General features: G+C 29.1%; 1 pseudogene; it reads left to right on the top strand.

The window, feature by feature from the left end:
• The first annotated feature begins 235 nt into the window (after positions 1 to 235).
• Positions 236 to 1526, top strand: LOC149059793 (uncharacterized; annotated as a pseudogene).
• The last annotated feature ends 16131 nt before the right edge of the window (positions 1527 to 17657 follow it).

Below are 17657 nucleotides of genomic sequence, written 5' to 3'. Positions count from 1 at the left end.
TTTAAGTTATTAATAGGAAATATAATTTTAGGTGGGAACTAGATCAATATTATTATTATTATTTATTTATTTTTATTTATTATATTATTATTATATTATTATTTGTTTATTATAATCTATTGTTTATATGTACAATTTGCATTTATTAATTGAATATTGAAATGTTATACATTTTAATAATAAATTCTTATTATTAATCTACAATTGAGTTTTATTTATTTAATATTTTTTAAATATGCCTCTGTGTTCCGTCAATGATTGTAAGAGTGGTAGTCGTAGTAAAGCATTCCAAATAAACTATTCCCACACTACGTCTTTTTAGCCTTCCAAAAGATACAGAGTTACAAAAGAGATGGATTGATTTATGTGGAAAAGGAGATCAGATAAATGTTAAAGGGGGTAAAAAAACATGCACACTATTAAAATTAATATTATAGAGTGACTGCATATATAATATATATTACAAACCTATACATGATGATATGTTTCATTTCTATAGAAAAAGGTAAATAGGTAATTCAAAATATGTTTAGCTAGGGTATGTTCATTGCATTTTGAAACCACATATTATGTTAAACCACTAATTCAATTAGTCATTGGTTATTCTCCAAAGTGTCAACGGACGCTTAAACCAAACGTTATACCCTCCAAAAACCTGGTAATTGGTATATTTGTTTATGTTTAAAAATTTAGCAAACATTTGATACAAGTCAAAAATATAGAAGTCCAAGCATTAAAAATCCTCAATTTTGCGTTGAAACATTAAGTTACGAAGACACTCAATCTGTAAGAATATATTATTTAGCTGTTATTATTATTTATATTACATACATAGGTAATATTATTTACTTATACACGTATACATTATATTACCAATGCGGCTATATTATGTATATAATGTATTCAGTAATATTATATTAAGTAGGTATTTAAAATAATCAATTCAATTATTCATTTTCAGTTTTCTGTTGAAAATAAAATGTCATCCTTAAAGTCAAATGCATCAAATAAATTGGAAAACATACAACTGCAAGTTACTTCCAAAGTACCAATTTTATAATATTATCGCATTCACATACCAATAATAATAACACAATATTTATTTGTTTAAAATTTAATTGATTCTTATTAGCCTATAAACAAATGTCTAAAACCCAGTCCGCTTGTAGACGCACATTATTTGCATCTAAATTAGAAGATGAGACAGTTACGGAAGCAGATATTTATAGTACTACAAAGTACAAATGAGGGTAGTGATCAAACTGAAGTTTATATGTAAAGTATATTATTAAATATGTATTAAATAATAATTGCCAATACATTATACATAATACTTCTTAAATATTTTTAATTATAGGTTAAGAGTTAAACAATTACTTCAACACATACAAATTCTGGAAGAAATTAAAAAAGAAAACAAGTTTTTAAAGAAGTCTGTAGAATTACAAAAGAGTGTAATAAGTTCAATTCCTAGTAAAGCTAAAAAGACTGAGGAATTTGAGTTAAAGTGTTATAGTCTTTTGTAAGGAATGTTTACTACCCAAATTAATTAAATTCTACACCCCAAAAAAAAAAGTGTATAAATGGACAGAAGAAAACATTGCCAATGCCATTACTCTTAGGAGTCTTTCTCCAAAGGCTTATAGATATTTAAGAGGTCAAAAAAGTATCCTTTACCGGTTAAGTCTAACAATTAATAATTTTAAAATAATAATTTAAATCCTTAGTAATAAATAATAATACCTAATAATGTGTAAATAGGTCTTTCCACACTAAGAATTTGGGCTTCAACATTTAATTTAGATCAAGGTCTTCTGTACAGTGTACTAAACATTATGAAACATAAGGGTACTTATTACAATAATTTTTTTTAATAAACAAAAAATTTATTTTTCATACATACATAAACAAATAAAAAAATAAATATTAATACAGGTAAATCTATGAATGAAACATATTTTATCTTTTGATGAAACATATTTGTCGCAAAAAGTGTGTTATGATAGAAAAAAAAACAGTTTATTGGTCCTCATTAAACAGTCCAGACTATTTTTGTAAGAGGTAAAATAGAGCTAAAGAAAAACATATTGTATTAAAATAATTCTTATAAAAATAAATGATAATATTATTTTAGGGCTTATTGGTAAATGGAGGCAGCCTATATTTTACAAGTATGACACTCCAATGACACCACAATTGTTGAAAAGTATCATTGAAGAATTATTTAAAATAGAATTTAACGTAGTAGCCATGGTTAATGATATGGGACCGACCAATCGTACTCTGTGGAATGCATTGGGAATTTCTTTAGATCAAACATTTTTTCAACACCCAATTACATTAAAGAAATTTTTTATATTTTCTGATGCCCCACATTTGATTAAGTTGGCAAGGAATCATTTTATTAAAAGGTACAAAAAAATATTTAAGTATCCAAGGCAATGTTATTCCTAATAACTGTAATTTTTAGTGGATTTCTACTTGAAAATAACAAGTTAATTGGGAAAAATGTAATTGAAAAAGTTATAAATTTATGTCCAAATGATTTGAAATTAGCCCACAAATTAACTGAAAGTCATATCAATGTGCCAAGTTCAAAAAAACAAAATGTGAGATTGGCAGTTCAGCTTTTTTCTAATTCAGTGGCAAAATCAATGTCATACTGTGGACAAAAATATAATCTAGGATACAATAATTGGCTAGAAGATGATTATATAGGTACTTAACATTTAATATCAGTGTACAGCAAATGTTATTATTTATTATCATTAATTTACTATTGGTTTTATTTCAAACTGTCGTCTGTCATCTGTAGATATGCCAACACCATGTTTACAACCACCTATAAAATGTTAATTTACAAAATGTGTATTGGAGAGATATTTAATATAATGTAACCTAAGGACAATCTTAGCAGAGCATATCCACAACTTCCCCTTTAGATTCATCCACTGTAACTGACACATGATAGTTCTTGTTACGAACTCTATGCTCTGGACACATTTGTCCCTTCACTATAGACATAAATCCCCAGTAGGTACGTTCTAACTCAATGTATCATACAGCATTATCTCCATAACTTTCTAACTTTCTCATGTATTAGTAATACATAATATTTTACTTAAAAGTTAAGAGGAAGCTACAGTGCTACACCCGTATGTGTTGTTAGTCTTAAAATAGTTAGTACCTATGTAACATAAAAATGAAAACTTACTTTTGTGCTTTACAACCTCTCATTTCAGGATCATTAAAACAATTATTTGTTCTAATATACTTATTAATAGCAAACATATCTACTTTAGGCACATTTTCAGATGTTGCTTTAACGAAGTTGTTAGTCATAACACAGACAGTTGACAGTTAGACTAGGGATTTAGTCTAGGGGTTAGTCACATTAGGGATAAATTTTCCCGAGCTCTTTTAATTGAAGATCGGTTGAGAACAAAATCATCTATATTTAGTGAAGCAGCTTATATACAGGCTGTTATAATATGAATGGCGTCGCGATCACTTATTTTGCATTTATCTAACGCAAAAGTTAGACGAGGTGTCATTAGATTCTTTCTTGCTCTCTTACACTTTGACGGGCCTGCGATTGTCTCATTTTCAAAATTATCCACATCTTGTATTTCTTTCTCTGAACTTGTAGAAGAGATTGTTCCTAAAAAAATAAAAGTAAAAAAAAACATTATTATATAAATATAAACATCGTACAATTTAAAGTAAATCATATTAAATTATTTTTACTACGTTTACTATTAAGAATAAGTGCAAAAAGGCAAATAATATTTCGTTAATCATTTATACAAAAAATAATTTTACATACCGGTTTCAAATTCTTCGTAAGTTTCAACCATTTGTTCTCTCAATTTGTTTTCGTTTTGAACTCGAGCTTCTTTTCTTTTTTCTAAAGCATCTAGTTTTAGATCTAGACCCAACATACAACCTGGACGACCACGTTGTCTTTGCAGTGTTAGAAACTTTTTATCATCATTGATTTTTATAATTGACAATGCATTTACATGTGCAATATCAAACAAATCATTTAACTCATTAATAAAATCTTGTCTTCTCTGTTTGTGTAGGTCACTATTTCTACTTTTGTTTTTTTCAAGTGTTCTCCAGAAATCATACAACTTTTTCAATGTTTTGAACAATATGAAGGATCATGTGTAGGAAGTCGAGCTATTTTCCAATATATTAAGCACTCATCAATCACAAGACTTATACTCTCATTTAAGTTTAATTTAACAAACCGCATATTATAAAATAAAACACTTAAACAATCCTTTTTAGATGGTAATTTACTACCCGTTATTTGATTTTTTACCGAATTAATTAAATATATATTTCGATTCGGCATATTTAAAAATAATAGAGCATATAATAAAGCACACAAAAGACGTGAAATCAATTTCACCGTGGATGGTTAACTGTCATTAAGATTCAAAAATATGGTTACCTATTACTTATTAGAACCGAGGGATAATTATCTTATCTTATCGATTTAAAATTAAGATTTGTTCGGTTTTATCATGTGAAATGGTACACTATTTATATATTGTAGATCAAAAAAACTACGCATAATATACATTCCAAACAAAAATAGTATAGTTTATCGAGAAAATAAAGTAAATTATGTTGTTTATCGTCAAAAATAATGAAAAATTTAATATCAACGTATTACTAAAATATTTTTAGTTTTTGATATTTTCTATAATAAATAATAATTTTACAGAAAAAATATAAGAATGCTTTTTCAGTAAAATAACTATAAGTACAAATTTGTTTCTAAACATTTTTTTGTAATTTTAACGACTATACGGGTAATAAAACGAAAATAGATACATACATATGTACAGATTGACATTTTTCTATTCGTGTTAATTAACAAAACGACAATATGGTACCTAAAATTTGTTCGAGTTTCGTGTTAACCGAAATAATTCGTATAAACCGAGGAAATAAAAAAAACCCTATCTTATAGTATAGAGATCTTTCTCGGAACCGAAAAACCTGTTCGCGTTATCCAATAATTTGTGTTAACCGAGTTCGTGTTAACGAGGGAGTACTGTAATCATTTACGACTATTACACAACGACCGCAGGTGCGCGAGCCCTGTTCATAAATCCCTGGTACCTATTCGTGAACACAACTTTCTAGGTTTGCATACGGAACCACACTACACCAATCGAATGACATAAAAGAAAGAGAAAACAATTTTCTCTCGACAATAGCCCATTTTTTTTTTTTAGGTATAAGACGAACGACCATCTTGAAATATGTGTGGTTTTTTCATGGGCTTAGTAGAGTGAAATTGTATTTACGAATCGGTATCAGGAATTCATAATCATGAATAGAACGCGCGCGCCTGTTCCTCATCGCCGCCGCCGCCCACGTTCTTTGTGTTATGGTCGTTTTAATAGTTGCCCGACGATCTATATCTATAATATAAAAATGAATCGCAAAATGTGTTGGTAAACGCATAACTCAACAACGCATGGACGAATTTGGCCAATTATTATTTTTTTTTTTAATGTTCGTTGAAGTCCAAGAATGGTTTTTACAGCGAGAAAAATTCGAATAATTGCCGGGAAGACACTAAAAACAGACCTTTTCTTTTTTAAAACAGCCCTTACCATAATATGGATAATATAATATTGATCGTCTCCATGGCAATGTAATCACTGATCAAAAACATCATCTACGGTGGTCGATTATTTGTGAGCTCTCTGTTAATGAACTATTAAAATTATAATGATTTGGTAGATGAACAATTTACAATGCCATTACATTTTTTATTCATTATTCGTCTATTTATATTATTTAAAGACGTACATTTTTACTAAAAAAGTTGAAAATTGAAACATCAACAAACTGTCAATATATCGTAAGTGTTGTTTTTCTTGGATTTTTTGTCCTACTCTACTGAGTTTGCTTTTGTCAACTGATACACGAATTAAATTCGTATATCGTGTTTTGTGCAGGGTGTTAAGTTACCTATGATCACTAATTATTGCATGTGACACAATAATTTATATTTGATATGCCTCCTATACGACGAAGCAATTTAGGTAGAAAAACCCGAAATGCTACAAACCAAGGTAATTACCGATCTAACCAAAGTGCACAAGAACGTGAAAGAATTCGGATATCACAAACGTGTGAAACGCGAGCGCGACATTCAACTAATAATCGCGAAAGCTTGAATCAAGCTGCTTTCAGTTACGATGTGTCCATTGACTACAGTAACTACCACTGTGTTGTTATTGGTTCTATGAACTAGGTTTGCTCATATTGTAAGGCTTTGAAATACAAAAACGAAGCAAATGGATTGTGTTGCGCAAATGGTAAAGTGAAATTGATACCATTGGATCCACCATCAGAGCCATTGTACTCATTGGTTTCAGGAATAGGAACAGATGCCAGGGGCAATCATTAAGTGTTTGTGGTATTAATCTGGAAACCCATGTTTCTCACATGGTCAATTGTATGTTGCCTGTTTCCGTGTTGGGAAACCATCAGATTTGTTTGTCTATGCAAGGTAATCAAACAAAAAACATCGTATATCACAAAGCACTACAATGAAAATAAAACTGATTTTTGTTAATAATTATGATTGACATGATTAACAATAAAGCGATTACTTACTTTTAAATGCTTATATATGTTATATTTAATTATTTTTTATTCACACCGCTCTATCACCAGGGTGACGGTTCTGTTCAGGAGAATTTTTTGCCCTGACAGGACGAGTACGGTGACGGGGAGGTGATACAAATTAAATTAAATAACAAATAAAATTGAATAAAGTTTGAGTCATATGGAGATGGCACATTTAACAGGTAACGAAGTGCACGGGATCAGCTAGTATACAATATTAATATAATATAATATATATAAAAGTGATATCACGTTGTAATTGAAATATTTCTTACGGGAACAGAGCTGCATAGCTGCCAATGGCTCTCCATAACAAGATTTTTTACGCGTTGGTGGTGGTGTTGTATCAATCGTATTAAGTTTTTAAACACAATATTTAGGAATTATAATTTAATGTGCAATCAAAATTTTTATTAATTCTTCTTATTATTAAAAATATAAATATTATATAACTGTCAAGGGGAGGGAAAAAAATGTCCTATTGTCGAAAGACGATTGTTTTCTCTTTCTTATATTTCATTCAATTGGTGTAGCGCGTTCTGTATGCAAAACTAGAAAGTAAGGTAAAATTGTAATTACGAACAGGTACCAGGAATTCATGAACAGGACGCTCGCGCCCGTTCCTCGTCACCACCGCCAGCGGACTTTGTATTAGACGTTCTTTAGTACATTGCATAGTACAAATAAAGGCATGCAAGATTCATTTTCGACACGTTTTAAAATCTTTTTGTAGGTACTTACGGACACGTTTAAACTGTTATTTTAATAGTTGCCTGATGATATATGAAATGAATGTGATATCACGTTATAATTGAAACATTTCTTACGGGAACAAAGCTGCATAACTCTATAACTCTATAATTATAATTGGACAACTATAAGTATGTTTTATTTTCGCCGGGTTATACAAGAAATATCCATTAAAATAATAAAAAAAGATAATTATTATTAAAATCAAGTATCCGTTTAATACGATCAGTAAAGCGAAATTCGTATGCTGAGCTAGAAGGTAGAGTAAAATTGTGTTTAGGGATAGATACCAAAGATTCATGAACAGGTGCGTGCGCCCGTTTTTCGTCACCGTCGCCCGGTGTCATTATGTTAGCTCATTATATGAAAGTTCACATACACAATACACCCATACAAGAGCCATTATTAACACGTACGAAAATATTTTTGTTCTTACGGGCACAATTAGAAAGATATTTTAATAGTTAACCGACGATCAATGGCATTTAAGTGTCACATAAGATATTTTATAAATCCATTTTTTCCATTTTCCAATGTTGGTGCTTAACTAATTATTATCACTGAACATTTTAATTTGCAATTGTATTATTTAAGTTTTATGATAAAAAATTATCAGATAATAACATATGTATAGCGAGTACAGTTCTGCTCGCAGGAGTGGCCATGGCCCATCCCGTACGCACGCCTATGGAATTGAGATTACAATAATATTATAAAAAAGAGCAAAAATATTCCACCACGTAGTTTACGAGTGCTACAGAAAAGTTTTTATCAATTTATCATGAGTAATAATTATGGTGACGACAATTCAAAACTCGTTGGGCATGCAATCATTATATCTTTGATCGTGCTTACGAGATTACGCTATAATCCTCAATGCTAATAATGAGCTGGTAAAAAATTAACATACTTTATATAAATCGGAATCATTAAAAGTATTACTACTACGGTAAAATGGTAGTAGGGTTCTAAGGTTACCTTGGTCTTAACGAAATACATTTTAAAAGGAAATTTATTTTATGATTAATATGAATATTATATGCACTCCCCCAAAATTTAACCCACTTATTTAAATGGATTAAACCAACTTATAGCTCATAATATTATTAAATATACATATTTCCAATAGGTAGAAGCAAATTTTTTGAAAAAAAAAAACAAACAAGCAAAAGAAAACATATATTTTTGATAAAAAGTGTTATCAAAGAACTTATAAAGTTATACGTATTCCTTTTTAAATAGATACAAAAACAACGAACTATTATATCAAGTTATTGAATGACGAAAAACCTAGCCCACGTACATAATATACACATTAAGACCATATCAGGGCATATGAAATAATACGGTAAAAAAAAATTACGCAACATTTGCAGTATAATAATATATGACAGTTGTTGTGGTAGCACTGTTTTTTGTATTGACTGGTCTCTCTCTAGCAGTATTGTACTGGCTGTTGTTTTTTGTAAGAGTAATACATGTTAAAGTTAATCTATGTTTTTTACTATTGTAATTTGACTATTTAAAATTAAAATAATAGGTGTTATAATACAATACATGAAATGTCGGTGGTTTGTTATTGTTTCTGAATTAACTGATCTTAGAAGTACACAGCATGGCGCAATCGAATAATTAATTGATGTATTAGGATCGGTCGGATAATTAAAGATAAAATGGCGAATGAGTTTAATAAGCCTGATCACCTCAGATTGGAAGGTAACCTAGAAGAGAACTTCAGACTTTTAGACAGGAAGTGGATATTTACTTTACAGCAACGGAGACTGATGTGAAGGATGAAAAAATTAAAATCGCCAGAGTATTGAATTTAGTTGGTCCTGAAGCACTCAGGTTGTACAATACTTTTAAATTAAAACCGAAAACAGCTGAAGATGTCTTAAAGGCTTTCGAGGAATATTGCATTCCCGAGAAGAATGAGGTTATGGAACATTTTCGTTTCTTTCCAAGAAAGCAATTGGAAAATGAAACTTTTGATCAGTTTTATACTGATCTTAAAGCACTGGTGGCTACATGTTCGTTTGATGCATTGGAGAGCAAGCTACTGCGTACTCAGGTAATTATTGGGTTGAGTAACAAGGAACTACAAGCCCGGCTACTGAGGGAAAACATAGAACTGGACAAAATAGTAAAACTGTGCCAAGCAATGGAGCAGGCGGAGTTGAACAGACAACTGCTTCAAAGTGATTCAAAAGAAGTACATGTTATGTCTAGTGGAGATCAAAAAAGTCATCGGGGATCTGGACAAAATCATAAAATGAACAATCGTTTCAAAGCAGCATCTAAAAATCAAGAAAATGAGAGTCGCTTTACTGAAGGAGACAAATCAAAGCAGATGCAAGTTAAAGTAATTCAAAATTGCAAGAGGTGTGGGATGACTCACAAAATTAATGAGTGTTTTGCTTTTGGTAAATATTGTCATAAATTGAATCATTTTGCTAAATGCTGTAATGCTAAGAGTGTTAGCTATGAGAAAAATAATCAAGTACATAATATTGATAAAAGTGAGATTGAAATAGATAAATTTGTTGTTTTGATTTTATTAGAAGTAAACGGTAGTAGTTGGTTTGAAAAGGTTGAAATAAATAATAGTGAAATTAGTATTAAATAAATACAGGGGCAGAGATTAATGTTATGTCATTATCTTTGTCTAAAAAACTGAAGTTAAAACCAATAGTTTGTAATTTAAAAATTGAGGCGTTTGGAGGTTTTATTATTAAGGTAAGGTTATTGTGAATTTGGCAAACGATAAAATTAAAATAAAGACTGAGTTTGTGTAGTTGATACACCAGCTAAACTAATGTTGGGATTGACTGACAGTAGAAAGTTAAAATACATTGGAAATATTAGTAAATTAGAATGTTTGGTGGATAAGGAAAAGAAAAGATTTGTAAATAAAAATATTGAAGTGTTTACTGGAATGGGTTCGTTTCCAGACCAGGTAGTCATTAAGTTGAGTAAAGAAGCTGTACCTAAAATATGCCCTGCCAGAAGGGTACCTTATGCTATAAAAGATAAATTGAGAGAAACATTAAATGATTTAGTTGGTCAAAATATTATAACAGAAGTCAATGAGCCTTGTGAGTGGGTTAGTAACATGGTAGTAGTTGAAAAACGAGATAAAACTTTGCGCATATGCTTAGACCCTTCTGAGCTAAATAAATATATTGTGAGAGAGGTATATCAGATACCATCGTTAGAGGAGATTAAAATAGAACTTACAAATAAAAAAATTGTCAGTGTTTTAGATGTTAAAAGTGGTTTTTATCATATTGTCTTAGATGATGCATCTAGTATCTTGTTTTGTTTTAGTACACCATTTGGAATTTTTAAATTTAAAAGATTACCATTTGGAGTATCATCAGCTCCTGAAATTTTTCAAAATAGGTATTTTGGTGATATCAAAGGGATTGTGTTGTACTTTGATGACTTGCTTGTTTGTGCTCAAACTAAGGTTGAGCATGACATATTATTAGGTAAAGTAATTGAGCGGGCAAGATTGTTAAACATTAAATTTAATGTGAATAAGTTGCAGTTAAATTTAAAAGAAGTAAAATATATTGGTTTTCTTTTTAATCAGGAAGGGATTAAGCCAGACAAAGATCGAATAGAATCAATAATTAATTTAAAAAAACCAAATAATAAAAAAGAATTGCAGATGATATTAGGAATCATAAATTATATCAGAGAATTTATTCCAAACTTAGCAGAAATTCAAGTTCCCTTAGAGAGCTGTTAACGAAAGATGTGATTTGGGATTGGAATGGGGCTCATGAGGACTCTTTTAATAATATAAAGAAGCTTATTGCAGAAGTCACAGTATTAAATACATTTGACCCCAAATTTCCATTAGAGATACAGTGTGATGCATCACAGGATGCAATAGGTTGTTGTCTTTTGCAACATAAAAAACCATTATCATATTTTTCTCGTTCTTTAACTGATACAGAGAAGAGTCTTGGGCTCAAATTGAAAAGGAATTTTTAGCAGTTTCTGAGTCGTGTAAAAAGTTTCATAACTATATTTATGGTAAAAAGGATACAGTTATCTATACTGATCATTTACCATTGGTCTCAATTATTAAGAAACAGTTAAATCAAATTCACAATAATAGAATCAAAAGATTAAAATTAAAATTAGCCATGTATACATTCAATCTTAAATATCTACCAGGGAAATTTATGTATATTGCTGATCTGCTGAGTAGAAATATTATAAATAAGAGGGTGGAGGAAGACAGTGAAATTAATGATGTAGTACACTCAATGCACATGAGGTAAGAATAACTGAGAGGTGGTTAGAGGAACTTAGAAGTGAAACAAAGAAAGATGATATTTTAAGTGTAGTATTAAAAAATTATCAGGAAGGTTGGGTTAATTATAAACATCGGAAAAATGAAAATCCGGAACTAAAAAATTTTTTGTTTACAACAGATCAGAAATGTTGGTAGAAAATGATATCATATTTTTTGGAACTAGAGTTGTAGTACCCAGAGTACTTAGAAAGTGGATAGTAGAGTTATTGCATGAAACACACTTAGGATCGAATAAGACTTATTTAAAAGCAAGAAATTTCTACTATTGGCCAGGGATGAAATCTTATACAGAAAATTGTATTAATGCCTGCAATGTGTGTCAAAATATAGCACCAGTTGCAAGGAACCTATGCTAAATCATGTAATACCAGATACGCCTTTTATGAAAATAGCTATGGATATAGCTGAACACCAGGGTAAAATATATTTGATTTTGTATGATTACTACTCTCGTTGGCTAGAAGTTAAATTGATGAGAGATAAGACGGCAGAAAGTGTGATAAATGAGTTAAAGAAAATTTTTAGTGCATTTGGTATACCAGAGCAGACAGTTAGTGACAATAACCCTTTTAACAGTTTACAATTTAAAAATTTTGCTAAAAGTTGGTCTTTTGAGATAATAACATCTAGTCCAAATAACCCTAGGGGAAATGGATTAGCGGAAAAGGGTGTTGGCTTAGCCAAATCTATGCTTAAAAAGTCTGATTTTACCAAAACAGATTTTGAGTTATATTTGCTAAATTATAGAAACACACCAATTCCAGGTTTAAGTTTTTCTCCAGCTCAAATGCTACAGAGTAGAGAATTAAGGACCAAACTGGTGTGGGTTAATAGTGGTAACTATATTCCTAAAATAGTGAAGCCAATAGAGAATAATATTAACTATAAAGATCAACAGAAAAAATGGTATAATAGGAATGCTAAACAAGGAGTAAATTTCACTGCAGGTCAGTTGGTATGGTGTCAAGATAAGTTTAGCAAAGAATGGTTAGAAGCAGTTATAATTAAAAAGCTACAGCAGCCTAGATCATACTTAGTTAAAATTAAAAATAAAAGACAAACATTGAGGAGGAATAGTCAGTTTATTAAACCTAGAACTAGTTTTGAGGATGATAAGCTAAATAATAACACCCAGGCTGATAAGTCTGAGGAAGATGTGATAATGTAAATGTTGAAAGAGAAGATAATAATTTAAATAGAAGTTCTGAACAAGGAAGTATTATATCTGATGATAGTATAAAGGACTATATGAGTGATGAAAACAAAGATGAGTTAAGAGTGTTTCAAAATGTTAAAGGCACAACGACTCGGAGTGGAAGAGTTGTGAGTGCACCTTCTAGATCTAAGTCTTAATAATAAATTTAAAAAAAAAAAAAAATGTGTTAATAATTAAGCATTAGTCACTGTAATATTATATATTAATATTATAAATTAATATTATATTAATATTATATATTATATTGTATAATTAATAATTATGTTTATATTGTATTACATTTTTCTTTGTAAAAAAAAAAGGGAGATGTTGTGGTAGCACTGTTTTTTGTATTGACTGGTCTCTCTCTAGCAGTATTGTACTGGCTGTTGTTTTTTGTAAAAGTTATACATGTTAAAGTTAATATATGTTTTTGACTATTGTAAATATATTCTAAAATAAAAATAATAGGTGTTATAATACAATACATGAAATGTCGGTGGTTTGTTATTGTTTCTAAATTAACTGATCTTTGAATAACTCAACAACAGTAACACAATCTATATAGGTATCCCAGTTTCATTATTTAAAACTATAGGATATTTTAAATCACACCTACACTTGTATTTTACATAGTTGGATAATTAATAGGAGAAAACTTAAATAAAACTTTAATATTAAAGAAACGAAATTATTCAAATACTAAAAATGGGATAAAAATTGCCGACAAATTATAACCCCTCTTCAAATTTGTTAAATGGACTAAATTAGTTCACACAACATTTTATTGAGTCCTGGCATCAGTTATTAGGAAATCATTGAATAGTTTTCATTAGATAGTTTTTAATTTTATCAGTTTGTGGCGACATGCACTATGTTCTCGCGAGTTCGCCCGTGCGTGTTTCTTGTTTAATAGTGTTTTCTTCCTTTTAGAAATTATCCAATTTTTACGGAATAAATCCGTTTTTGGAAAACCTATTCTTTTCCATTGATTAAAATATATTTTAAATTATAACTGTATTTTTTCGTTTGTATTTAATTGAAATTTGGTTAAAAATATTTATCACTTTTATTTTACAAAAAATATTAGGTAAGTACATTAAACTTTAAAAGTGTGCTCTCGTTAGAATACATATTATTCAAAATTAAAATAATCATATTATTGAATTAATAATTATTTAAAAAAAATATATGCACCTAATTTGTCTTACAAAGTTTTACATAGTTTTTCATGTAGGTACTTACTAATATAAGCACATTTCATTTCATTGTTTAGATTCATTAATATTATTTCCTCAATTAAATTTACAAGACATGGTATAGGCATGTTTAGGTATTTAGGATTAAATTAAATTTGGAATAGTTTTTTTTGAGTTTGTGTATTATTTGTGTTATTATGTTTTTTTCAGTCTCCCATTCATAAAAGCTGCCTTACTTACACTTATTAAGACTTGTCATAGAATTGTATAAATAAATATTGTAAAAAGTCATACTTTAGCCATATTAATAAAATTATAGTCACGAAAAAAGTAATAATAAATTTAAAAATTTATCTTATTTTGCTGATTTAACTTTAAACATATAACTTATATAATGATATTGATAGATTAAATATTATGATAAATATATAATTCAATTTCAATATTTTTTGTCAAATTTTGAGTGCAGTCAAGACATACTATAAAAAACATTAAAATGTATTTTTAGCCATCGGGCATATTATTAGTTAATTAAATTAAATTTGTACACAAATAGGAATTACCTATGCATAAAAAAATATTAAACAGTTAGTTTGAAAGTATTTTAAAAATGATTTAACTAATTCTTCATCATTATTTCTAAGTTATGTGAATGTTGGGTTACATAAAATTATTGATTTCTATTTTTATAAGAAAAAAAAGTTTCCTATTCAAAGTTTAAAGTTTACAGTTTATTTGTTAATTATTTAAATAGATTCATTGAAAATACTTAAAAGTACAAAATAATATAGGTGTATATTGTTTATAAGTTAATAACCGCACAGGTGAAAAAAGATTATATTTAATAGTTTTCTATTTAAAATTTGAATTTAAATTTTATTTTTAAATGTATAGTATAAATAATATTTTTAATTCAGTTAACTACATTGAAATAAATATTGTAGAAGATATAAAATTTTTTTAACTTAAATATACTATATACAACAATAATTTAAGGCATATTTTAAATGAGAGAAAGTTAATAATGATTATTATTATTATTTTATTTATGATGATAAAATTAAAACCACACAAGATTCAGCAGATAATCTGATAATGTAATATCAATTAAACAGACAACAGTTACGTCCAGTTAGATTGCTTTTGCTAACCTAACTTTAACCTAACCTTCTGTTGAATAACACATTATTAGATTTTTATACAAGAACTTGGGTGAATTTTGGTTCTTTGTAGTTTAAATAGTTGTAAATTGCTTAATATGTTTATTGTTTAATACCTACCTATATTATAATAATGAAATAAAAATATTTCACCATTTTCACAAAGTTGTATTTTATTCAATTATGAGTTATATGGGTTAACATTAATTTTGTTTTCTCAATCATTAAAAAATAAATATACATATTTTGAGTTTTATTATCAATTGATCATAATAATTGTATTTGTATTAAGCTACACACTTATAAGTTGAGCCATCAATATAACTGAATAATTGAATCAACCAAGTATTAATTTTAATTGGAAAGACAAGCAACAATGAGAATTTAAGAGCTTTTAAGCTAAAATAGTAGATAATTATCTATGCATGAAATACACCACATCAATTTCAATAAACACTGAAAAGTTATTTTCTATGTATCAAAATATTAAAGTGGAACAAGTCAACACTTTACCATAGGCAGTTTGTCATAGTATATGGTTCTACAATTTTATTTTTTATGCAAATTAGGTTTAGGTAATTATTTGAAATTTTAAATAAATAATGACCTGATTATAATATCAAAACATAAAAAATACCTAGTTGTATAAATGTTAAATGAAGGTAACTACATACAGTGGCATATATTGAAGAAATTTTCTAGGTGGACTATAATATATAGTAACTAATAAATTATCTATCACAGGAGTCTTCAACCTTTTTATGCAGCGGCCTTATATTATTTTTTTAAATCTTGCGGGCTGCATTCCTAAAAACATGTATTTTATATAAAAATTCAGTTTTATTATTAAAATTTTTAAAATTAGGTAGGTACATTTAAAATTACAAATTATTATTATTATTAAAACATATATAGATAAAAAAATTTTTTAATCACAAATTTTTTATATTTCATATTTCCAATATTCGCAATAACATGCTAAATTTAAAATGCGATCGCGGGCCACGGTTGAAGACTCGGGCCCTGATCTAGCATTTAGAAACTACCTACTACCTACATATTTTATTTTTGTTTTACTATGTTTTATTCAATCTGTAGCAAAAAAGAATAATAAGAACAACTGAGGAAGTAATCGATAGTAATAAAAAAAAAGTAAACAAATAGATAGAGAAAATAGAACGTAGTAGCCTCCCAGTGGAGGTACAACAATAAAAAAAAAAAACAAGAATATTAAGATTGAATTAGTTTTGTCAGTATGTTTCTACACCACTTGCGCTTTAGCTGTTTGGGAGGATTTCCAGGGATAGTCAAGGAAGATATATCACGCATGAGAGGGGTTCTGTGGTTTAAGAAGCGGTTATGGAATCTTATGAATTGTGTTTTAGCCACGTCTGCAACAAAGGGCATGGAGAGGTCGTGATGGAGTGTGTAATTGGAAACGTAGAGCTTTGGATTGAAAGGTTTATACCTTATTGATATTAGTAGGTTTGCTGATCCTGAGAGCTGTATACCATACACTCATATTGATTTAAGTAGCATTTTACAATATATATTATGTACTAATCATTTAACAATTACGACTGTAATTTCGGGAAGAGCTGCAGCCCACCCAGCCCCCTTATATACAATATACGCCACTTAGTCTACATATTTGAATTGTTAATGTGTTATTAGTTTTATACATATTATGTATGTATTTATTTTTAAATTTTGATGGTGGAAAATGAATTAAAATAATTTTTAATTTAACAATTATACAAATTTACATTTTATAATAATAGATTTTAAATTTAAGAAAAAAAAAAACATTGATTTCAATTTGACTGATCTAAAATCCCAGGGACCAAACGTTTTATGGCTAAAATAACAACATCCTAGAACTCTCAGGGGCCAATATATTTTACTGTTATACTTTACGGTAACGACTGCTTCAACAAATATGTCAATATAACGGGGTGGCTTGTAAATATTGCGGGTGGCCACCGTCCGGGCCACCACTCCCCACCACCTCTTATCGACGTGTTGGCACTCCGTACGGTAGTAAAAACTAAAAACCAAATAGTAAGGCTTCGGGTGACGGATATGTGGCGCTTCCGGTGGAATTTATTCATACTAAAAGGGCCACGTCAGGAAAATCGATCGTCTTTTGTAGACAAAAGTGACGCTGGGACATGTGTGTGATACTCAGGTTAAAGTATTCATTTTTCATTTTTGTCGAAAAGTCGTGATAAGCACTAACAATATTAAACTCCGTTCTTGTGAGTAAGTTCTGTGATGGCGTGATGCTTTGTGCTGAGCAGTTCTATTTTTTCATGGATTAGTTGTACATGTTTGTCAAGCACTCGTCACTTGAGAGTTGT

The sequence above is a fragment of the Diuraphis noxia genome, unplaced genomic scaffold, assembly GCF_037042655.1.
Source record: "Diuraphis noxia isolate RWA-SAM2 unplaced genomic scaffold, SU_Dnox_SAM2 contig0001, whole genome shotgun sequence".
NCBI classification, from domain to species: domain Eukaryota; kingdom Metazoa; phylum Arthropoda; class Insecta; order Hemiptera; family Aphididae; genus Diuraphis; species Diuraphis noxia.
The sequence above is the reverse complement of the archived record's forward strand: the minus strand, read 5'-3'. Positions and strand labels throughout refer to the sequence as shown.